Genomic DNA, 25,805 nt, shown 5'->3' with positions numbered 1-25,805 from the left:
GTATACCACCAGAGGTAATCAAATGTGCTGCGGACACACTCCTGGAACCCCTGCATGAGCCACTGTGCCTGTGCTGGAAAGAGGGTGAGGTTCCACAGGATATACACGACGCTAACATTGTAACGTTGTATAAGAACAAAGGAGACAGAAGCGACTGCAACAGCTACCATGGAATCTCCCTCCTAAGCGTCACTGGTAAACTGTTCGCTCGCGTCATCCTTGGCAGACTCCAGAAGATTGCTGAGAGGGTGTACCCCGAGTCGCAGTGCGGATTCCACGCAGAGAGGTCTACCGTTGACATGGTCTTCTCTCTGAGGCAGCTGCAGGAGAAGTGCAGGGAGCAGAGACAGCCACTCTACATAGCCTTCATCGACCTGACCAAGGCCTTTGACTTGGTCAGCAGGGATGGTCTGTTCAAGCTGCTCCACAAGATAGGCTGTCCTCCACTTTTACTCAAGATGATCCAGTCGTTCCACGAAGACATGAGAGGAACCATCCAATATGACGGCGCATTATCGGATGCTTTCAGAATCAGGAGCGGCGTCAAACAAGGATGCGTGCTTGCTCCGACATTGTTCGGTATCTTCTTCGCACTCCTCCTGAAGCACGCCTTTGGATCTTCAACAGAGGGCATCTTGCTGCACACAAGATCTGATGGGAAACTGTTTAACCTTGCAAGGCTGAAAGCTAAGTCTAAGGTGCGAGAAGTCCTCATCAGAGACATGCTGTTCGCAGACGATGCTTCTGTAGTGTCTCACACAGAAGACCAGCTTCAAAAACTGCTGGATCAGTTCTCCAAAGCGTGCAAGGACTTTGGGCTTACCATCAGCCTAAAGAAGATGAACGTACTCGGTCAGGATGTTGCTGAATCCCCATCAATCAGCATTGACAACTATACGTTAGAGGTCATCCACGAGTTCGTTTACCTCGGGTCCACCATCACTGACACCCTGTCGTTGGACACTGAGGTAAATAGGAGAATCGGAAAAGCAGCCACAACTCTGTCCAGACTCAGCAAGAGAGTGTGGAATAACAACAAGCTGTACACTCACACCAAAATGCAAGTCTACAGAGCCTGCATCCTCAGCACCCTCCTTTATGGCAGCGAGACTTGGACCCTGTATGCCCGCCAGGAAAAGAGACTGAACGTCTTCCACTTGCGCTTTCTCAGGAGCATCCTTGGAATATCATGGAAGGACAGAGTGACCAACACCGCCGTCCTCGAGCAAGCTGGAATCCCAACCATGCACACCCTCCTCAGGCAGCGTCGACTCCGCTGGCTTGGCCACGTCCACAGGATGAATGATGGAAGGATTCCAAAAGACATCCTGTATGGTGAGCTAGCCTCTGGCAAAAGACTTCCCAGACGCCCCCAGCTGCGTTACAAAGATGTCTGCAAGAGAGACCTCAGAGAGGTAGACGTCGAGCTGGACAGTTGGGAAGAACTAGCAGACGACCGCAGCAGATGGAGGCAGGGGTTACACAAGGGCCTTCAGAAGGGCGAGTTGAAGATCAGACAGCTAGCAGAGGAGAAGCGAGCGCACAGAAAGTACAATAAGGACTTACCAGACACCCACTACATCTGCAAGAGATGCAGCAAGGACTGTCACTCTCGTGTGGGTCTTTATAGTCACAATAGACGCTGTAAATGAAGTCCTCAATTGAAACTTTAAAGGGCGCGATCCATAGTCTATGCAGACTGAAGGATGCCTACCTTCCTACCTACCTACCTATGATCTTTTCTTCTGTAGTTCCTGACCATGTAACTGATGTTGGAAATGAAACAAACAAAAAACAAAACAAACCTGACCCCCAAAACCCAACACTTCCTTTACAAATCCCATGCTATGATATATATACAAAAAACCATTCAAAGCCCACACAAAAATACCATCATTTTGTCTTCTCACACTGTACTGTTGGCTGATAGAAAGTCTCAAAGGGGTATCCATGTTAGTCTGAAACTTTAAAAACAGCAAACAGTCCTGTGGCACTTTAGAGACTAACAAATTTGTGAGCTTTCATGCGTAACCTCCACCCCTTATCTATGTTACCCTCCACTTGAGGTCTCAGAACAAGTTTGTTTAGAGAGTGCAGTTTAGCAGCTGAACCCAGTCTTCTGTACGAATCACTTGCCCTGCTGTCAGAGTGCTCAATGACCGACCAGGAGTGCCAGCTGCAGGGCAGTACCTCAGACTGGTGGGATGTTCTATAATTCAATTTCCCCGACCCAGGAACAAGTGTGAAGCGCTGATACAGTCTTGCCATAGAACATCAAGGAGTCTGGTAGCACCTTAAAGACTAGCAATTTTATCACAGCACAAGCTTTCGTGGGTAGCAACTCACTTTATCAGATGCCCCTTCGTGCAGCTGGTGAAGTGAGCTGCAAGCCATGAAAGCTTTTTCCATAATGAAATTGTTCATCTTCCAGGTTTCACCACACTCCTTGATGTTTCTGCTGAAACAGACTAACCCAGCTACCTCTGCAGCCTCTTGCCAGCTAAACAAGGTACATGTCTCCGTGCCAGAGGTTGTCTTACAGCTGGGGTTCAGGTAACTACCCAGGGGAGACCTTCCCTTTTCAGTGCAGCCTTGAGCCAGCTAAGTTGGGGTAAGAAAAATGTGGGAAGAGCCCTACAGATAGAGGCTGCAGGAGCTGGGAGAAGCAGCTGCCAATCAGGTCATCAGGGTCCATTGTCTTTTTTAGGGGCTTTCTCTCCTGCGCTGGTTGTCTGATGTCCCCCTCTCTCTCCGGCTCTCTGTTTAGTCAATGCCTGGCCTCACCGATGGAAGAAGCTGCGGTGGCACTCAGATGATGTTTGCCACATGGCCCGTTAATGGCCTCACTTCCTGCCACTCTCGACCCTCTCCCTTGTAAACTGTTCAGAGCAAGGGTGGTCTTCAGCGGGGTTTGCTGGGCCCCAGCATAGCAGGGTCCCAGCCCCAAGTGGGGTCCTTCGGCAGTATTGTAACAACGATGGGTGTTTGACCCAACCTGGCTGGGAGCAGCACTTCTGCCAAAAGCGATTTCTCTTTCCAAGCTGTGTGTGAAGGGGGTTTTCCCGTGGCAGATAAAGGGACCGTGCTATCCCACAGGTGCAGGTGTATGTCCAGAGGGGTTGCCATTGTCACGTCAGCTGCCCATTGACAAGAGAGCGGACCACAAAACCTTTTCCCAAGAGCATACGTGTCCCGGGGCATTTCCGACAAGCTGCTGCTTTTGATGCCGTATCTCTGTGGGGAAATGACTGCCAGAAAGCAAAACTACCACTGCCGGGGTGCACCCCCACCATAAAAATGTCCCTGCGCGTGGCCTTAGCAGTTCTTCAACTCCTTGTCCAAAGACAACGCCGCCCACCTCTCACATGCTTTCATTTACACCGGCACAAGGGGCCTTTGGGAGTCACTGCCAAAGGACATGCGCCAAGCCGGAGCGTCTCAGGCTCAACCCAGACTTGCTGTTTAGTCTGAGGAGCAGATTCAAGGGGAGATTGGACGAGCAGAGTTGGCCAGATCCTCTGGTCTAGGCAAGCTCAGGTAACCAGAAAACAGCTAAATCGCACTCTTCTCTGTGGAGCAGCAGGTCCCAAGGCTTCACCGGGGTCCCTCTACAGGACTTAGAACTACTGGCAGAACGCTACTCAGGTATCTTTCATCCCCCTCTGGGATTCAGGCCCCTACCCCCAGGGCTTCTCTTGTATTAGACCCAGAGTTTGAATGCCCCTTCTGCCTCAGGCAGTGTCATTTCACCATCTGGCTGGCTGATGGAGCATACTCAGGAAGCATGCTGGGCCTTAGAGTCACAACTTGTATGCTGTTTTCTGCTTTGGAAGGGACATACCCTGAACCAGTCTGAGGTCAGTGCTGGTTCCTCATCCCTTCCTGCGTAATCACTACCCACCTTTATGGGAGGAGGCAGTTTCTCTCCATGGTGGTTCCCTCATCCTCTTTGGGGAAGTTAGATTGGCCACAAGCTGGTCTTAAGAAGGCTGCTGACATATGTGGTGTAAAGCAACAGGAACGGACAGACAGGTCTGACCGGCTGTCTGAAAAAGGAAGAAAGTTGCATGATATCTGGAGTAAAATATTGATGTTAGTTGCATGATCCATGGAAACCAACTGTTATGTAAAATACTAAGTAACCACAATGGACATATTATCCAGGTTTATTTTTCCCTTTGTTGCAGAGACCAGTTAGGGTCAAAGACCATCCCCACCTCCGCGTGCATCGCTTCTCACCTTGTTGGACACTTTGGGACTCTCCCTGGAGTAGATCTGGTAAAAAAAAAAACTTCAGCAAATAGTTTGTTCCCTGAAAAATGCAATTTTGGATTTTTCAAAACTGTTTGTCAATTGAGGTTGAATTTGGAAAATAGTTTCAGCTGTGGAAAAAAAAGGAGCAGGCAGTTTTCTGAGAAAGCCTAACTGTTTTGTTTTGACACTTTGGAAATAAGATGTATTTACTTTTCATTTTGAAATGGCATTTTTCTTCAAAATTTCACTAAATTTAAAATAAAAACACAAAATCTTAAAAAACATCCCCAAAACAAAATGTCAAAATTGAGAGCAAACAAAATGTTTTGTTCAACCTCAAATTATTTGCTTTTGTGGGGGGTGGAAAAAAGCTAAAGTATTTCCTTTCAGTCTCAAATGGATTTTGCAGTTTGTTAGCTGCACCGCTTCCTCTACCTCCGCCAGTTATTTGCCCAGTTCTACTTTGGAGTACATTAATGCTGCTCCTGCATTGCCAGCGCTTATGAACAGTAATTATGAGACTTTCCAGCCCTTTCTAGCCTAAAGGATCAAGAGACAGGGTTTTGGGGTCAGTTGTGAAGTTTTCCTCACTACTGGAGTGTGCAGAATTAACCATAGGCTCATGAAGGTGCCTACATCCATATAGCTGTACTGTAATCTGAGAGCTCCTATGAAGAATACAAACATTTTGAACTTTATTCATAAAATGACGATGCTGATAAAAATCAGCAACTTAGTTACAGCCATATATTCTGCAGCTGGATATAGTTTTATGTCATGTTCACAGTTTTCTTTTTAATAGTGGTATGGGGTTTATGAATATAATGGTCAGTAAAGTCATGAATACTTATGGGTTAGATTCAAAATGGGGATTATTGGATGGAAAAAAATGTGTGTGTTAGGCTTCAGTTGTGGTTGCATAAATGTGAACATTGCTTACTTTTCAGTACTAATGAAGCCTAAAATATATTGTAAAAATTTACAGTATAGTTTGTGGTGCAAACCATCAAGGCAATAAATCTTTCATGTCACCAGGAAAAAGGTTACAGAAAGTCTGAACCGCAAGTTGAGCACAGTAACTATGCCTGTTAAAGCAATAAGTGTAATTTTGACGCTGTGCGGAGCCGAAGGAATGCGTTTTAGCGCACTGGTGGTTAGAGAAAGTGGAGTCTGAAGAGTTTTTTGGAAACTCTGTGTAACCTACTCCTGGGCCGCTCTGCAGTGTAGTAGTTTGTGTGGCTGTCATGAACACGTGAGCTCAAGCCGGAGTCGCTCAGGGTTTTGTCTCTGGAGGGTCCTGGTTCCAGCCCTGGGATGTTGGCCAAAGTGAAGGCGCTGCCGTTTGCTCAGTCCCAACAGAGGTCCTTGTCACTTGGAATCAAGCAAGTGCCTTGAGAGTGAAAGTCACTCAGTGGAGAGGATGGTGGGTCTGCAAACTGATGTTCCTCACTTTAGCCCTTAACACGTTGATTGGTAGTGGCTACTCCTGTAGTAATAACAACTAAGGCCAGCAATCAGGACTAACTAGTAGCGAATCCACTACCGAGTACTTTGGTATTAAGTTCTGATTGCTCCTTATTAACTTGTGATTGGTCATTATTAAATAGGGTTTCATCATTAGCAGCTATCAATCACTTAGGCTGAGTCTACACTAGCAATGAACTTCAAAGTTACTTTTGAAGTTAGGGGCTATTTCGAAGTAGAGTGCAGAGCGTCTACACATGTTTTGAGTTACCCCGAAATTAACTTCGAAGTAAGGGGGCCCAACTTTGAAACCTTACTCCATTGCTGGGAATGGAGTAGCTCCCTATTTTGCAGTTAAACTTTGAAATAGGATGTGTGTAGACCCTCTGCAACCTCTACTTCAAAATAATGGGTCTGCCATGGCGGTGGCCCCGCAGGAGCCCGGAGATGCTCTGGCCGGCTCAAGCGGGGGCTCTACGGTCACGGCTGGCCAAGTGCCAGGCACCAGCTACTGAGCGACCCCAGGAAGGAAGCTGAGAGTGTGGCAGAAACAAGAGGACCACGAACTCCCTGCTGCACGGCTCCCTCTTGACGCCGGAGCTGTGCCACACACCTCCAGCTGGCAATGGCATCCAGCCAGGAGCCCCATGACCCCCCAGAGTGCACTGGGGAGTCTACCAAGGGCTCGCAGCAGCCAGGCAAGCAGTGGCAAAGGAAGGGCCCTTCCTGGACTGAGGCCAAACTGCAGGACCTCCTTGGACTGTAGGGGGATGAGGAGGCTCTGCGCCAGACAGGGGTGCGGGCACTGGAACGCGGAGGCATTCAAGAGGCTGGCCAGGGGACTCACCGCCTGGGGGCATCCTGTCCGGACTGGGGAGAGCGGCCATACAAAAGGAAAAGGGACCACCGAGCAAGGGACACGGCCAGACACACGGGGGCATGGCCCAGCCTCTGCCACCATGATTATGAGCTGCATTGCCTCCTGGGGCCGAAGGAGGTGCCACACCACATCACCTCATGGGCACCACTGCCCCTCCTCCCCCCCGCGGACACACAGCAGGAGCCAGGTCCATCAGACAGCACCAGGCCCCCGCCAAGGGACTGGGGCACTGAGGCTGAGGGCGATGATGAAGGGTCCACTGATGGGACCCTCGTCATTGCCCTCCTCTCCAGGACAACTAGCCGCCCTCCTCAAGCCCTGCATTGCCCGAGGTCCTGGAGGTGGCAGCCGGTAGGTACAGGGTATTCGGGACGCCACGGGACCAGGGGACAGGGACCCCCCCACCTCGAACAGCTCCACGGTCCACACGCCCAGGGAAGGAGCGGGAGGCACCAAACCCAGCCCAACCCTCACCAGGCAGGAACCCCCCACTCCCGGGATCCCACAGGGCCCCCGGGCCATCGGGCAGTAGGGGAGTGAGGTGGGGGCCAGCAGAGCGGAACACAGGACTCATAGGCCGTCCCCCTGTCCCCTTCTGTCTCCACAGGTCCATCATCCAGGAGCCGCTCCAGCCCTGTCTGGGACCCGTCCGCAGCTGCGGAGGGCTGGGAATCCGCATCCTCACCCCAGCCTGTATCCCCACAGGGCTGCTGCTGGGTCGGACACCACCGGTGATGGAGGGACAGGGAGGTGGCCACCAACCGGGCGGTCACGCGGGAGATGACCATTGTGCTCTGGGACCGGCTGGCAAAGGAGCGGGAGGTGCAGGTGTGGGTGGCTGACAGCCTCAAAACCCACCTGCCTTGCCCACCCTCCCGCTCCCTCACCAGCCACCCCCGCAGCGGCCCCCGCGCATCCGCCCACCTCCCGGTGGACCTGTCCCTGGCTGCCCGTGTCAGACTGCTCTGGTGGCTCATGGCCAGTGCGGGAGCCTCAGCAGTGAGCCCTGTGGTCCCCCCCATTTCCTCCCACACACCCTTGGGAGGCCAAGCCTGCAGCACCCCTGCCTTACCCCCTACATCCCCGTGGTCCCGTTCCCATCGCAGCCCCACAGGAGGCTCCAGACCTGGGGCAGTAGAAGCACCCACAGCCGCCACAGCTCCCAGCCCTCCACCCCAGTGGATGAATGAGCCTTCCCCCACCCCAGCCCCCTCCTCCAAGTTTGGCCCTCCACGTGGCCCTATGCATCCCTCCTGCACACAGCTTCCCCCTTGGAAATAGGTTCAGGCATTGTGTAGTTGTTTTGAAAAAACATGTTTATTATGATAAAGCCCAGTAAAAGTTAATGTTTAACCTTAATCCTGAGTCTCTAGTGTGTGGTGGGGTAATGGTGAGGTGGGGGATATGGTGGGGGGGGTGGCTGGGAGGGTCACAGTGGGCCCTGGGCAAAGGCCTCACACAGGGCCTCCCGGACCCTCACCCCATCCCTTCAGGCCTGGTAGCATGGGACAGCAGGTGGCTGCTCATAACTGGCCCCTAGGTCTGCAGCCCATCCCTGCATAAAGAGCTGCTGCCGACTCTTCACAATATTGTAGAGAGCACAGCAGGTGGCAACCACCACGGGCACGTTTGGGAGACTGACATCTAGCCTCGTGAGGAGGCAGCAAAACCTCCCTTTAGCCTCTCAAACGCCAGCTCAACGGTGCCCCTGGCATGGTTCAGGTGGCTGTTAAAAGATCCTGCGACGGGATGGTGCATCCTGTGTAGGGCTGCATGAGCCACGGGTGCGGTGGGAAAGTGGCATCAGTCATGATACGGGGGGGGGGCATCATGATGTCCCCCAGTGGGAGCTCCCACAGGGGGACATAGGTGCCCTCCGCCATCTGATATCCCAGCCATGAGTTGTGAAACACCCAGGTGCATGGGCCTTGCCCAGCCATCCCACACAGACATCCATGCATCCACTAAGGCCTGGAGAACCGTGGAGCGGTACCCCGTCTTGTTCCCATAGGCGCCCGCGCTGTGGTCCGGGGCCCAGAGGTGTTCTGGCCATCGCGCTGAAACACTTTGGGAACCCCAGCTCTGCAAACCTGGTGAGGGCGACATCCAGGTCCCTGATGCTGATGATGCGGCGAAGGCACATGTTATTTATTGCTTGGGCGACCTGCATGGGGTGGAAGAGAGGCACATCCATGAATGCCAGGCTGGGTGGCCCCTCCCCCGCTCGCTGGCAGGGCCCCCTTCCTCCCTCCCCCATTCCTGGCAGGGCCCCTTTCCCCAGTAGCCTGCTCCCCGTGGTGGGTCTGTGGTCTGAGCCAGGCGTACCTTGAGCAGGACTGCCCGGACGCTGGCCTTGCCCACCCCAAACTGATGGCCGACAGACTGGTGGCTGTCGGGGTGGCCAGCTTCCACAGTGCTATGGCCACCCTCTTCTGCACAGGGAACGCAGGCCGCATTCCCGTGTTGTGGTGCTGGAGGACTGGGGTGAGCCAGTGGCGGAGCTTTTCGAACGTCCTCCTGGTCATGTGGAAGTTTCTCAGCCACAGCTCGTCGTCCCAGTCCCTCAGCACTAGCCGGTCCCGCCATTCCCTGCTGGTCGGGAAGGCCCATCAGCACCGGCTCACTGGGGGCCAGGCAGGGCCCAGCCCAGAGCCTGCAGGATGGAGCTGATGCGACTGGCCCTGCTGTGCTGCTGAAACACAGCTGCAAGCACCATGGCCAGCAGGCTGGCTACAGCAGAGAGAAGATCCCTGAAGGGGAGCAGCTGGTGAGGTATCTTGTCCCTGGCTGCCCCTGCTTCCTAGCACACGGTCTGCCCTGCTGTGTGTAGCCTGGCAGCCCCGAGTGCGTGCAGGGTTGGGGGACGTGGGGAGGGACCCTTTACGGGAGCGGCTGGCTGCAAGTCTGGAAGGGCTTGTTGGCCATGTGACTCCTCACCACATTGTTTCCTGGCCTCTTGCTTTGAAATGGGGGCTACTGGTGTGTAGACGCTTCCTTTCGAAGTACCGGGCTGCTATTTTGAAATACGGACTGGGGGCTTTGTGGGTGTGTGTGGATGCACAACTGTGAAGTCTGTTATTTTGAAGCTGGACTTCGAAATAAGCAACTTTGATATTACTGTGTAGTGTAGACACAGCCTTATTGTTATTAAGTATCATCACTCACTATTAGGTTGTTAATAATCAGGGCTACCTTGCTAATTACAAATGATTGGCTGCCAATTAGTGGCAGTTGCTCTTTTTCATTCACTGCTGGGTTCTTTTTCATAAGTGTTGACAACACATTGTTGAGTAAAGTCATTTGCCAATACAAAATACCAATTACTTGGAAATGTAAGTTCATGACAGTGAAATGGTAGAGGAATATATAAAATCCTTCCTGTGCTTTTGTTCATGCTTCTAATATGAGCTGGTTTTTACAGTGAATGGCCAAACCCCTGCGAAACTCTAGTTTTGAAATTAAAGCACATGAAACTTTACATTGCAGCACACCGTACCAGCGAGATTGCAAGCCAGGGTGCATGGCAGAAGCAGGGCGCCAGTGCATTGGCACCGCTTCAAGGTGTTTGTCATTCCTTGTGATGCCTTTGAGGCATGCGCTTGTGGTGAAATTCACATCTGGGCAGCGCAACAACATAAGTCGTCCGGCTTTAATTATCTCGATATAGTAAAACTGTACAATCCCCCATACTGTGGAGTCTGGTGTGTCGGTATAAAGGTACTTTATATTAGTGGAGTTATTCCTGCACAGCAAATGGAATAACAATACTAGTACAGGCCACCATAATACTGATATAACTTGCTTTAAGTAGGGTTGGCCACAGGATTCCCTCTAATTTTTAACATCTATGGGCAGAATAAATTTTGTTATGTGCGACAAGGCACTTAGAGATATGCACCACCCATAGAAACACAGGCTGCTGGCTGTGGGTAGCTGTGGGGGCTGTGCTGATCAGGTTGGTGGCACCTGAAATGTGCTGGGGTGGCTGCCCAAGCCCTCAGTTTACAGGGAACGCTGGTTTTCCCACAATAATTATTTCGGTAACAAAGAATCTTGGAAAATTGGCTGAGATCACTCAAGTTGGGCCCAGATTTTCTCCTGCGACCGGTTTGTTCTTTGAAAAATGTCATTCTGGTGGATCTGAAACTAGCTGTGAATTTACCCTGAATTGGCTGAGTATTTTCAGCCCAGAAGGGAGTCAGGCGGGATTCCTGAGGGGAGTTAGGCCTCATTCACAAAGTAACCTTGTGGATGCCCCAGGACAGTGTTTCTCAATTTTTTTTTTTTATAACATACACCGTTTTTTTTTTTAAAAAGTTATACGTGCCCCCGAGCACCCCCAAGTTTCAGACAGGCAATTTTTTTCCTACCACAGCAACATATTTGTTTAAAGAATTTAACTGTAACTGGTTGGTTGGAAGAAGTTGCCTATCAAAGGTTCAAAGCTTGGCTTCAAACTGCTGAGGGCCAAAATTAAATCATTTTCTGGAGACGTACAATTTCGTAATTTAGTTTTTCCTATTAAAATTAAAATTCCAGAGCCAGGCACCACCAGCTCCCCCCTTTAATCCAGTTCCTCTCCCCTCCTCCAAAGCCAGGCAGCCCCAGCTAGCCCTGACCCCCACTTTAACCCACACACGGGCTGGTCCATTTTGGCAGCTCCTTGAAATTGGTGGCCCTGGGAGACCGCTTGGCTTGCCTGCCCCTAGGACCATCTCTGCCAGGCAGCCCCAAGCCTCCCCACTCCCAGAGCCAGGCACGCCTCCCCACCGTAATTCAATGTGGGCGACGCATGGGAGCCTCTGCTGTCACCGCCAGCATCACCGCTGCCATGCACTTCTCCCTCCAAGTGCTGGAGAGGGACGCCTGTGCAGAGTAGCACACAGAGCTCTCACTACTCTGATCATTTTGTTGCTGAAAGAGACACACAACGAGCGTACCCGCTGGACTTCTCTCGCACACCCCTCGGTATGTGTACCACGCGTTGAGAAACACTGCCGAGGAGGCGGGAGAGCTGGGATCCGTTTCTCCTTCTGCCTGACATGGAGAAGAGAGCTGAAGCCCACCCTGTCTACCCAGAGGGCCACTAGCTCTTCCGGGCAGGACAAAGTCATAAGGCAGCCCTTTCCCTTGGCATTTTAAAATTGCTGGGAAACCAAGCAAAATGGTTCTTTTTGGGACCTAGTAAAATGGTTCATTTGCCCCCAGATGAAGTTTGGCTTGACTGTTGACGCGCTGACATTTTTCAGAGCTCTCAGAATCTGCCTGACCTGGGTCACGTTTCCCCCCCCACTTCTCAGACCTGGCAGGTGAACTGAAACTCTGCTCTGACACGGTTTCCTGGAAGAGCAGAGAAGGTGATCTGGGAATGAAACTAAAGTGCCTGGGGGCCAGAAGAGAAACAAGTTTGTGGCTTGTCAGACTGCTGTTAGTGGCACTGGCCTGGCGGACACTTGAAGCTGCCCCTGCCCCTCCCTGCAAGGGATACTGCTGCAGTGGGAGCCGTGAGCGAGGGTCTCCTGGGCAGTGGAGGAGGACTAAGATGGTTCAGGTCCCATGCAGGCCCTGGTAACAGGAGCTCCCTCCGGTCTGGCACAGTCAGTCTTCTGGTGGCTGAAGGAGCGCAGCTGGCCCAGGTAGACACTGTCATGCTGAGACACCCGATTGGCTTCAGGAGTCCACATGCTGGGGCGTAAGCTCGTGAGCTGCAGCAGTCCCATGCCGGGTAGGTAGGCTCTGCCTGCAGGTGGCCTTGGTCCCATTCCAGCCTCTGCTGTTACCAGCACAAATTTCTGCATCCCTTCCACACTTCAGGGACACACACACCTTTACCAGTTCTGAGGGCTAGAGGTGCGACCCTGTTAATTTAAACTCCCACCCTTACCCAATTCCTAGGGCTCAGGGCGTAATTCCCTGTGAGTCTGCAGGGTCTGTGCCATGAAAACGCCTTACACAGTAATATTCTTATTCTCTATTTATTTACAATACCAAGCACGCAGAATACATGCTAAGCACACAGTGTCTTGCTCACCAATCCTGATAAGGCTGGCAGGCTTCCCCTCTCGGCCAGACAAGTCACTCTCTGGATGCTGGTTGCTGCACCTCGGGGTCTGGCAGCTCAGGCCTTGGGGGTGGGTCCTCCCAGTTTTTTTCCCTTCTTTCTCTTCTTCTTGCTGTTCTTTTCCTTCCCACGTTTTTCCTGCTGTTTTCCTTCTTGGACTCCAGTTAGGCAGTGAAACTTGAGTCCTACTTAGCTGTATCTTGGCCAATTATTTTAGTATAATTTGACTAACCAGTCGTAACCAACTAACAGAATTACCTTAACCAATCAGACCCACCACCTTAAGTTGATTTTCACCTAGTGACATTAATTATAGAGCAGACAGAGACAATTACAAAGCAGACAGAGATCAGGCAGTTTTCTTTACCCATCCTGAGATCTGCTTTCTGTTAATCTGGTGACAGTGGGTGGCATTAGGATGTGGTCTCCCTCTCACCAGCCTGGTGTGAGACTTGTAATGAAATTTAGATGGAATGTGAGTATGTGACTTCTAGGGCTGCCGTCAGTGCTGGCTGCTGCTTTTTATTCTGACTGCAGAGGGACTCTAGGCCTCTCAATATGGTTATAGAAAAAACATATTTGTTCCACTGTTATGCTGCCTAAGCCTGCACCCAGCTCTGTCCTGGGTCCAACCCTCAGCTCTGCCTCCCGACGGCGACCCGCTCGCCCTTTGCTGCTTTGGCTGGTGTCAGCACTCACAGACTGCGGCTCCCACCATTAGGACAGCCTGCCCCTGACTTGAGGCTAGCATTGACAGAGGGTGCAGCCATTGCTTCAGCGGGTGCCAAGGTCCTGTGTGCTTGGTGTGCGGGTAGCACCGTGGTCCATGGGCTGCACCCTCCATCTAGCGGCCGTGAAGGCCGTGATCCAGGTGTCAGTAGAATTTTGGGGCCAGGTTTTTGGGCACAGACCACTCACTGTGCAGCAGAAATGAGGGACGACAGCCTTCCAAACCACAGGCTGTTGTCTTCTGCGTAGCTCCATCTGTGGCACTCAGCGCTGTACTATCCAAGCCGCTTCCAACTGCACAGCACGCGACCAGGCAAATGCCTGCCCCAGGCGGATTGCGGGTTCCCTCAGGGGGAATTGCGGGGAGGAGGGGTGTTTTGTTTGGGCAGCGTCCCCTCTGCCTCCTCAGGCCCAGCCTGCATGTCTCCATTCGAGAGGTGTGCTGGCCACGGACACCTGGGTTCCATTCTGGCCCTGTGGAGCGGCTGGTGGGGAATATGTTCCAAGGGGAGTTTGTTCCACAGCCCTGGCCCTGCAGAAAGCTCTGACTCCTGCACGTACCATTTCTACTTGCACCGTAGGGAGCCAGCAGAGAGGGGTCGCCAGCCTGGAGCCTGAGGCTCTTCGAGATGCCCTGTTGGGCTCAGGCCAAGGAGTGTCTGAAGGTAAGGCCCAAGACTTTGATCATGGCAGGGTCTGAAGAATGTCATCTGGGATTGTGCTCTCCTGGCTTCCCTTCTGCACCAGTGGCCTCCCTCTCCTGCTTTCTCTGCTGGGCTTCCTCGCTCTTCTCGCCATATACCTGCAGCCAGGCCTTCCTGCTTTCCCTTTGCAGAACACCCGCAGTTCTCATGGCTTCAGTTGCCACCCCTGGGCTGCTGGCTCTCAGATGTACCCCAGCCTACCCCCTCGGTCCAGCCTCACACCTCTACCTGCCTGTCCGGAGGGCTCATCTTTGTTCCTCACCCCTCTCTGAGCCATCCCGTCTCTATCCGTCTCAGCTCACAGACCGAGTGTCCTGTTGGACACATTGCTTCCTCCCTCTCCCCGCCCTATGCCATGGCTCTGGACTACCACTGGCCACTTTATTGTTTGTTGGGAGCAAAGGCCTATGTAGGCCTTGCTGGCACCTGCCGTGGATTTTAATTGTCTGTTCTGGTAACGTGTGTCAGCATAAGCATTAATAGAGCTGGATGTGTAAGAAACCGCAGAATGAGCGTACTGAGTGTTGGGCCTATGCCCATAATTGCTGAGTAATTGGGTGTGTGAGAACAAAGAAACATAAAAAAACTGCAGTGCTAGAAAAGCCCCGGTTTGGACTGCACTAAGTCTGCCATGATGGAGAGTTAACTTAGAAATGAGATAATTCCTAGGTCTAAAGAAAGCTAACAAGTTATACATGAGTCTGTGTAACAAAAGGAGAAGAGAGGTGGCTGTGTCAGTCTGTATTCTAACAAAACAAACCAGCAGTCACGTAGCACTTTAAGGACTAACATCATCTAATAAATCAATTTGTTAGTCTTTAAAGTGCTACGTGACTGCTGGTTTGTTTTGCTAACAAAAGGAGGCTGAAGTTATATTGTTTGGCTCTGAAGTTGACTGAGTATGATTGTCCTGATAAGCTTCCTGCTTGTGAGTAACCAATCTCTCCGCTGGCACCTTTACCGTAGTCAGCATTTTAGGTCCATCTGCTGAATAACTGAACTTCATCCCAACAGATGTCACTGAAACCCATCCCTACAATCAGGGTCTTTCCCCGTTTGTGGAGCCCTTTGGCCTCAGTTGCGTTAAGAACCTGTTCTGCTGCCACCTTCTCATCTCTCTCCTCCACAGTCTCTCCAAACTATCACTGCCAAAGCCATCTCACCCTTTCCTTGCTCTGGTCACATCGCCTCTGAAGGGCTTCCAGACCTCTCCCGCAGCTGGGCATCATATCTTCTCACCTGACACCTCCTGCCTCATTCGTTCTCTGCTCTCCTGCTTCCTCCTTCCATCTTCCCTTCCCTTCTTCTTCTTAGCTCGCATCTGCCTTCTTCCATGTTGCCCCTGCCCCTGGTGTCAGTGCCACTGCTTGCCTGCTAGGTGTCCTCTCCTCCCCACACACCCAGTAAAACGCTTTGTTTTCATGAAGACTCCTCTGGCATGTTGCTCTTCAGTGGTGGGAGGGATAGCTCAGTGGTCTGAGCATTGGCCTGTCTAAAGCCAGGGTTGTGAGCTCCATCCTTGAAGGGGCCATTTAAGGATCTGAGGTAAATAGATTTAAAAAAAAAAAGGGTGGGGGGAGGTGCTTGGTCCTGCCAAGAGGGCAGGGGAACATACTCAATGACCTCCTAAGGTCCCTTCCAGCTGCATGAGATGTCTATCTCCATACATTTTGAGGTCTGCAGCAACCCTACTTCTGCCTTGTCCTTGATTGGGTTAGGCCACCAGTTTTCATGAGTCACAGTCTGTGTTGTATGAAGTGTCTTGTATGTGCGAGAGCCATGTAAGCAACAACAATACAGCACTCACAATAACATGAGCGATCCCTCCAGCCTGATGTACAGCAGCATGTAACTGGCTCTCACAGACAAACGAAAACACATTCCACCCAGGGGTGCCGTGCTTGTATTTGTCAGGGCTGTGTTTTCGTAACCTTTCCAGCAGCTATTTGAACTTTGGAGAAATGAAATAATGCAGGCTCAGAAAACCTGCCACGCACCAGAGCTGCATGGAGGAGAATCACCCCAGTACAGACAATGTCGCTTTTGTTATGAGATGTTAGAGTTGAGTGTGTGCCAGCAGGGAGTGTTTTTGTCATTTGCACTGTTCAACACTGGGACTTGAGCCCACACACCCAGTGCTCACTTCACTCGTGACCTTTAACTGGTTTTTTTGTATTTCATTTATGGCTTGTGCAGCAGATTAGAAGGCAAACATATCACTGACACCGTGAATCTTCCCTATCTGCCTCTATCTATGCATCGGATTGAGTAAATCTGGATACGGAGGCGGCATCGGATCAAAATTTGTGACAGATACATAAGAAAATCAGAGGGCTTTGAGTGTGTGGCTGATCAGCCACACCGGGGTGTGCCAGCACAGCTGAAAGATAGTTGGTGCGCATGGATCTCCCATCATGGACATTTCTTATCAGTGCCAACGCCTGCACAAACAGCAGCACTTTTTCTGCTGCTTTTCCATGTTTAATTGCATTATTTTTTAACTTTCCTGCAAGCAGGCATGCAAAGTGCGTGTTTGTTGGCTTGTTGGCGGATTCCTTTGGGTGGTGGATTCCTAGTGACCAGTTTGACAACAGAACAATCCGTCAGGGGGTAGCTCCTGATTCATTGGCTGCTGTTAAGCTTTGGCTCCCAGTGTGAACAGAATGGAACTTTGCTCTGTCCTGGTGTTACAGTGCCTTCAGCAAAAGAGCCTGGGAATGGACAGGCAAAAGCAGCGGCTGACCCAAGGGTCGCTTTTCCTTGCAATGTGCATTCATACCAAGTTTAAAATAACATGCTGGGCCAAGTCAGCTCCCAGGGGCTGTGCAGATATCTGTCAGGAGGGGATCTGGCTCACTGACTACTAGCAGCCAAGGGACGGTTATGGGCAGCTCGTCTGAGTGGCTGTATCGCACAGGCGGCAGAGCTTTCCCCACGTCATCCCCAGAACGGATCTTTGAGTAAAGCACCCAGGCTTGGTTAGAAACGGCCAGCGACGGAGATTTTGCCACGACCTCTGGTGACTTGTTCCAATGGCCACTCACCCCTTGTGGCTCCACTTTTACATCTTATTTCAAATTGCATTTTTGTCTAGCTTGAACTTGCAGCCCCTGGCTCACCTGAGAGCTTTTCCCACGAGGCTGATGAGCCATTACCCAATACTTGTCCCATGGGTAGGAAATGGCAGGCTGGGATCAAATCACCCTTTAACCTTCTCTTTCTTAAGCTCAACAGAAGCCCTGGAAGAACTCAGTTAATCAATGACTTGTTTTCTCACCCTTTAGTTGTTCATGTGGCTCTTCTCTGAACTCTCTCATTTTACCAACGTCCTTGTACTGCGAGCCTCAGAATGGACACAGGATTCCAGCTGCAGTCACACCAGGGCCAGGCACAAAGGTAAAATACCCTCTCTGCTCCTGCTCAAACGTCTCCTGTTAATGCATCCCAGGATCACATCGGCCTTTTTGGACACAGCATCCCATGGAGAGCTCACACATGGCTGATTCTCCACCGCGATCCCAGCTCTCTTTCAGGGTCACAGCTTCCCAGGAGAGAGCCCACAATCTGAAAGCATGGCCTAGGTTCTTTGTTCCTATCTGTCTAGTGTGACTGGGGTTACCAACAGCAGGGCACACGTCCCCAGACTGTCTGTGCACTCTATGCTTAGAGTTCATGAACCAATTACCAAGTTTAAACTCCCCAGGCCTGGAGTCAGACTGTCCCCATGGCCATTCCAATCACTCATACCAGCTATGTGATAGATGGCACCTCATATCAAGAATCACAGGAATATTCAAGTTATTCCCAGTCCCAAAGGACCAGTCACCAGCCCTCGGTCAATTTCACCTTAGGTTTCACCCCAAAGTCAATGCAAGTAGCCAGTCCAGTAGTAAGCAATATAAAAATATGTTATTAACTAGAAATAGTGCTATTTACGAGGTTAAAACAGACAAATAGATACACAAAGGGGCTTCAATCAGGAGTTCTGAAGGGGAATAGAATAGTACTAGTTCTTTTAAGTTAACCCACGCTCAGCAGCTGAGGATCTCTTGGTTATGCTAAGAAACACTCCCGTCAGTGTCAATGCAGCATAATCAGTCCCTTTTTGTTATTTTCTTCCACCCCATTCTTTTGGCTAAATAGCTCAGCAGATGCAAGGAGTCCCTTGCATAACTCCCTTTCGTACCAGGCAAAAAAGAGAAGGCTTTTGTCCTCTTGTTGATGGTACAGGTTGAACTTCTCTAGTTCAGCACCCTCGGGACCTGACCAGTGCCAGATGATAGAATTTGCCAGACCATGGGAGGTTAATATTGTCTAACAGCATTACCAACACTTCCGCTGCTTACTGGACTCTTAGCAGACATTTAGGGGGTAAATTACAGCTAAATAACAGCACAGAACACTGAGAGCCAGGACTGGTGGCTGTGAACAAACTTTACGAGATCACAGGAAACTTGGCCACACCCCTGTTAAGTGCTTGTCCATGTAGCTAAAATTGTGCTGGATTACGAATGTTGCCAGACAAGAGAGTTATGGATTACAGAGGTTCAACCTCTATGTAGGGAAATGGTAGTTGCAACATCCCACAATAATTTGCTTGGTAGGGATGGGTCTTTTCTGTTGGGAAAGGGGTAACACCTTCTGTGGAAGATCAGCCCTTCACGCTAATTAACATCTCTCACTCCACATGATCTAGAGGCTCACAGTACAACCAGTCAAATATTACTGTACAATGTGGGATACAGATGTTATGAGATTAATGCAAGCAGCAGCTGATGATCGTTCAAAAAGCCTAAACAGGAAATACATTTTCGTGATTCTAATACCTGTTTTAACTGCACTCAGACACAGGTGAGGCAGACTGACTCCAACTATGTATGTATCAGTGTTCAGCTGAGACCTGGAGAACTTGCCATGAACTAACACCTACTTCACCAGCATCACTTATACATATTTAGCCATAGTAACATGCATACTCTTTGCTTGTGCCCAGCTTACCAAGAGTTCCAGTTACCCGCCCTCTTCATTATTTAATGCTCCCCCAAAATCTTGCATCATCAGAAAACTTTATCAATGATGATTTTACATTAAATAGCCCAAAAAACAATCCAGGTGGGAGCACAGAGGCAACACAGTGACAGACAGATTGTAGTTACATTTTGAGACGTATCAGCCAGTTTTAAGCCTTTTAATATGCGCCATGTTCATTTGATATTTTTCTAGTTTTTTTATTTAAAATGTCATACAGTAGCAAGTCAGAGTATAGTGCATCAATACTGTCACCTTTATCAGCCAAACTTGTAACCTCATCACAAAAAGATAGCAAGTTAGTTTGACAGGAACTGTTTTCCATAAACTCATCTTGATTGTTATTAATGATAGTACCCACCCCCACACTGTAATTCTTAACCAGGCAAATCGCACATCAGTCTGTCCAGTATCTTGGCAGACTGATAGGCCAATAATTCCTAACTCATCCTGTTCACCCTTTTTAACAGTTGATGCAGCATTTTCTGCCTTCTGGAACTTCCCCAGTGTTCCAAGACTAGTTGAATATCATCATTAATGGTCCAGTGTGCTCCTCAGCCAGCTCTTCTAAAGCTCTTGGGTGCAAATTCTCTGTACCTGCTGATTTTAAAATGTTGAACTTGAGTAGCTGTATGTTTATGCTGCAGGGGAGGGGGTGGGAGGAGAGGAGCTGTTTCTTTTGGCTCCATGGGACTATACATATGTACACCAGGTGGAGAGTCTGGCCTCTTATGTTCTGAATTTTCTCTGTCCTGGCTGAGCATGGGTGGTGCTCAGCACCCACAACATTCCCTGAAGTCATTGGGAGATTTTTGTGCTTAACATGTGGAATGTCAAGTTTTCGCGACATTGTCCTCTCTGTTGAAGAGAGTGGGTATGACTCTTTAATATCCTTTAGCAAAAAGAATGCTGTCTAAGTGTCTGATAACTGAGTAGGGCTGTTGTATCTCTACTATAGCCCATGTCATGCAGTTTAGCTTTACTTTAATTTTGAGTTTCTGGCGACATACAATAGACTGAGTGCAGTATCTGGCATCTGCTGTGTGCAGCAGAGAAGACACTGCTATTGAGCTGGTTACAGCTTCCTGACTTTGTCTAGCTCTGCCCCCAAGTTAGAGCAGACTTCAGGCTGCTCTAACCTATGGCAGTTGGCTAGTGTCCTGCACGGACTTTGAGGCTACATCTGCACTAGCACACTACGTCGAAGTAGCCTATTTTGAAGTAAGGACATCGAAAGAGGCTACTTCGACGCGTATCATCTACAAGTCCTCCAGGGCTGGTGCTGTCGACGTTCAACGTCAAAGTAGCAACGGAGAACATAGAAAGGAGCCGCCCTGGAAGGAAATGTGGAGCATCCACACACACAAGCGCTCCCCGTTGAAATAAGGAGCCAGCAAAGCCCCAAGCCACTCCCTTAAAGGGCCCACCCAGACACACTTGCCCTGCACAGCACGAGATCAACAGAGCCGACAACCGATTACAGACCCCGTGCACGCAGCATGGACCCCCAGCAGCAGCAGCAGCAGCAGCTAGAAGCCCTGGGCTATGGGCTGCTGCGCGTGGTGACCATAGAGCCCCGCAGGGGCTGGACAGAGCGTCTCTCAACCCCTCAGCTGATGGCCGCCATGGAGGACCCCGCTATTTTGACGTAGCAGGACGCGGATCATCTACACGCGCCCTACTTCGACCTTGAATGTCAAAGTAGGGCGCTATTCCCATCTTCAGATAGGAATAGCGATTTCGACATCTTGCCACCTAACGTTGATTTCAACATCGAAATAGCTCACGGCGCGTGTAGACACGACGCATACTATTTCGACATTGTGCCGGCTACTTCGAAGTAACTGGCTAGTGTAGATGCACCCTGAGTGTATCCAGCTGTTCTCCTTCCCCGTACTGGTAGGCTCGTACAGCATAGGCGGCATAGCCAGCTCCCTTGGCTATGTGCCTGCTATTCTTCCCCCCTGCATCTCCTGCTCCCCTTCATGCATGCACAGCAGGTCACTTATGCTGAGTGAGTCTCCACTCCCTTGGTGCTGCCTGAGTATTGTACAAGGAAGAGCACGGGGCTGGAGAGCACCCTGTCTCTCTCCAGCTGTGGATACAATATTTATAGGGGCATGTTAAAGGTTTAGAAATGAAATTAGGGCCTGGTACTTTTATTTCCTTTCATTTGATAAGATTTATGGTGCTTTGCACAGCTGAAAATCACAATGAAATATTTCCAGCGTCACTCCCTTTCTTTTGGGCTGGCCTCCCGGCCTTCTCCAGTGTGAGATTTACCACTGTGCTAAGCAAACATCACATGCAGGGCTTTGTAAACATTTGTCATCACGCCCGTGACCTGCCATGGCTTGGGAGAAAGCTGCTTTAGTGCCCCATGTTAATTTTAATACCAGAACAAATCGAGGCCATAAGTGTTTTAGCAGCTTGCAGGAAAAAAGGATTAGTGTGTTGCCTCAGCAGAAGCCCAATTTAATGGCTCTCACTCCCGAGGAAAATCTGAAAACTGCAAAAAATTATACCAGCATGCTGGTATTTTTGCATGGGAAGAGGCAGAGAACATTAATAATGGGGCCAAAGCCAGCTGTCTGCCCATTGCTGCCATATGCTGGAAACAATTTCTGGTTAGGCTCACCAGCTCTGATTCCCAGCCACCCTGAGGCACCCTCATGCTGCCCTGGCATGGTAAGGGTAACATTTGGAGAGGAAAAACTGCCCCCGATAAAGCATTCCTGGCCAGTGTAATACTGGGGTGAAGGCTCCATGCCAGCCCAGTTCCCAGCCCCTCCTGGAGGGGGTGTGTTGGGAGTGGACTAGGGACATAGAGCGTGTGTGCCTGGAGAAGATTGCCCCATGTCTAGTTCTGCTTCCAAGGACCCACAGGGGACAGTGAGAGTAAGCTAGAGCAGACCAGGGGCTGCTCTAACCAGTAGAAAAATGTCACCCATAACCATGATGGAGCCATTTCTCTGCAGCATGATGGGACCTCACTACAACCCCTCCAAGGCTATAATACAAATTCTGCATTTAGTGTGGCCTTCTCTGGTCTCTCTCCCCCCGGTGCCACTTTCATTGATTTCTGTGCTCCAGCAGAGTTCGGATTAACTCTCGCAGGCTCTGCTCCTTGCCAGGAACCACTCCAATGTCTCCTCCCTCCCCACCACCCCAGTCTCTTCCTTCCCCGGGCTGCCCTCTCCCCTGTTCCAGAAGCTCCTCCCTCTCCCTGTGCTCCCGTCCTTCCACCAAGCTCACCCCATTCTTACTGTCTCGCCCTCCAGCCCAGACGAGTTCAGGTTCCTCGTAAATCCCGTTGCTAGTTGCCATCACAGGCCGTCCTCTGCCCCTGGGCAATGGCTTGTAGCACTGAGTAGTCCCAGGTGAGGTGCAGGGGAAGAGGGGGATGACCCTCTCTGGAGAGCAAGGGGAAGAGATCGCCCAGATTTCTAGCAGAGTCACATAGGTGAAGGCAGAATACTCCAGGAGTGTGGGGAGCTGGGGGAGGTTGCTGGATGTGAACAGAGATAATCTGCTACCACATGAGAAGCAGCAGTGAGCCAGACCCCCTAACGCAGGGCCAAACAGCCCTGAACGGTGGGGGAATTGGATCTCGCTCCAAGCCTGTGGCTCAAGCCCATGGCTGTGTCAGTCTGAAACGAACACTTTATTAAACATGCCTTAGAGGGACCATAAATGTCCTAACAAGCTGTGTTACTCTTCCCCAGGTTTAAGCTCATTATGCTGATGTGTTCAAGATGAACTCACAGCCTGTTCTAAAGGAACAAATGAGGAAAGGCCCCTGGGGTTTCTCATTTTCCTAAGGTTTAATAGCCCCAAGGATTGCTCCTTAAATAGCCCTCGTGTGACAGGCCTTGTAACGCTGGCACTGGGAAACAGCCTGCAGTGCTGTTGGGCCCGTGCATTTGTAGCTCTGTTTGTCTAGGGGTAAAATTTCCACCAATGCCTTTGAAGAGCTGTCGGGGCGCTTCTGAAAATAAGACAAGGCAGTTGAGTGCCTTTGAAACTGTTATTTGGCCCTCTATCTTGGCACTCCTCTCCTCGCCTCTCCTGCTGGATGGTTACAGGGTGGGGGCCTTTAAAGCACTTCGGTGCGTTTGCGACCAGTTACTCAGCAGTGGTCCCCTGGCTCCCTCACCACCCCTGCGTGACGACGGTTACACTTTACCGCACCTCTTACTTCCTCCCGGCCACTGACATCCCGAGAAGAGAGGGACAGAACCTTAGCCTCACAGGCCGCACCGTCACCACGACAGCATTCCCACAGGGGCCCCACAGTGACAAAAGGCAACGTTTTCAAACCTGGCTCCCAGGCGAAGTGGTTAATTCCCACAGGTGCAGCTCGTCAGGAGATCCTGTTGACATACGTGGAAAATGCAGATTCTCTGACGCTCAGCATCAAGCCATGCAGGTGCCTAAACACAGAGTTAAGTGCCTCATGTTAGACACTGAGGCCAAGATTTTCAAATGTAACCCATGATTTTGGGGGCCTCTGGCTTGTGGGCCCACCTTAAAGGTACCTGAAAGAGGCCTGACATTCCCAAAATCACCAGTTGCAACTACGAAGGGTCCTGTGGCACCTTATAGACTAACAGAAAAGTTTTGAGCATGAGCTTTCGTGCTCACGAAAGCTCATGCTCAAAACTTTTCTGTTAGTCTATAAGGTGCCACAGGACCCTTCATTGCTGTTACAGATCCAGACTAACACGGCTACCCTTCCGATACTTAACAGTTGCAGCTGAAAATGTCTGGCCCAAAGTAGGAACATGTTGAACTACCTGTCACAGCATCGCTACTCCAGACACGCCAGTATCATGAGCCAGACCCAAAACCTCAAGACATTTTTTCTTAAAAATAAATATTTGGGGTTTCCTTTATTTGTTTTTCATTTTGTGAGACTTTGGCTTTCATGCTTCATGCTTTCTACTGCCATCACAAAAGCAAAAAATGTACTTTGTCCTTCAAATGAAAGCAATGTTTAAATGCCCCTACTCTCTAACAATCCAGCAAAAAAGGCCAGGGAAGGAGTGTCCAGAGAGAGGGGCAAATAAAAGTTTCAAAAGTGCTTAAGTGGTATGTCTTCTGAAAAAATGAAACGAGAAGCTCAAAAAAAGATATTTTGGCATTAGGAAAGGTTCAGAAAAGGGCACAGAAATGATGAGGGGTTTGGAACAGATGCCATGTGATGAGAGATTAAAAAGCCTGGGACTTTTCAGCTTTGAAAAAAGGAAACTAAGGGGCGATATGACGGAGGTCTATAAAATCATGACTGGTGTGGAAAAAGTGAATAAGAAAAAATTATTTATTTGTTCCCATAACATAAGAACTGGGGGTCAGCAAATGAAATTAATGGGGAGCAGGTTTAAAACTAGCAAAAGGAAGCTTTTCTTCACGCAGCGCACGGTCGGCCTGTGGAACTCCTCGCCACAGGAGGCTGTGAAGACCAGGCCCTTAACAAGGTTCCGAAAAGAACTAGATAATGTCATGGAGGTCAGGTCCTTCAATGGCTGTTACTCAGGATGAGCGGGGATGGTGTCGCTGCCTTCTGTTTGTCAGAGGCTGGAAATTCCCTGTTCTGTTCATTCCCTCTGGGGTACCTGGCATTGGCCACTGTTGGCAGAAAGGATCCTGGATTAGATGGACCTTTGGTCTGACCCAGTATGGACAGTCTTGTGTTAAACAATCTCCTGCAATTCTACATATCCAGGAGCTGGAGGCTTTAAGAAAAATATCAAATATCACTAGACTCACACTAAAAATCATGAGAACGAGCAATGGAGTCTTTCCAGCCATACACGTATGATGGAAAAATAAGCCCCTGCTAGGGGTCACACAAACTCACTTCAGGCAGGAAAGGTCAGGTCAGGTCTCCCCGTCAGCCAGCCATGCAACATACGGTGCAGGAGCCAGGCATGCGGCCAGAAAGTCGTCTCAGCTGGGGTGAGGCAAGCAGAGAAGGTAGATGTGGCTGGCGCAGGCTGCTGCTGATCCGGTCGCACCAAAGAAATGGCAGAGGATGCTTCTTCACGATGGCTTCCTTGGAAGGGGTAGAACGGTGGTGACTGTCCGCTCTAGCTAGGTCCCGGACGACCCGGAAGGTGTGTGAGGTAGGGTGAGCTGCAAAAGGGAACCTGAGTCTGTACTGTATGCTGTCACAAGGGGGTGCTCTGGGCATGGTGTGCTTTTACAACCCCTCTCTGCTACTCCCCAGTACAGACACAGCCCTGTACGTGTAAAATAAGAGTCCTGCATGCCTTACCTTGCAACAGCTAACTGGAGCTGCTGCTTGAGGGGCTTAGATAGCTGATTCTGCTTCACACCCCCAGCTGTGTCCTGTCTGCCATTACGTATCACACATGCTCCCTGCTCTAAAATCCACTGACACTGGCTTTCCAAACTTTTCTGTAAACAGATTCAAAGATGAAAACTTTGAGCTGGGTTTTCTTGTGTGTGTTCTGCCACAAGCGTCCAATTTATGTCCATGAAAATGACATTGAAAACAGCATGTGCCATTAGCAAATACCAGCTAGCTGACACTTGCTTAAACAACAGAACTAGCTAAAAGTCCTCTGTTTGGTTCAGGTTTGGGCTTTGCTTGTAATCAAGTCAAATATGCCATGTGAGGCTGAGCCATTTATGCTTCAGGCCTTTTGAGTATTTTGGAAGG

This window comes from Carettochelys insculpta, chromosome 3, assembly GCF_033958435.1.
Source record: "Carettochelys insculpta isolate YL-2023 chromosome 3, ASM3395843v1, whole genome shotgun sequence".
Taxonomy (NCBI): domain Eukaryota; kingdom Metazoa; phylum Chordata; order Testudines; family Carettochelyidae; genus Carettochelys; species Carettochelys insculpta.
Note: the sequence above shows the minus strand (reverse complement) of the source record.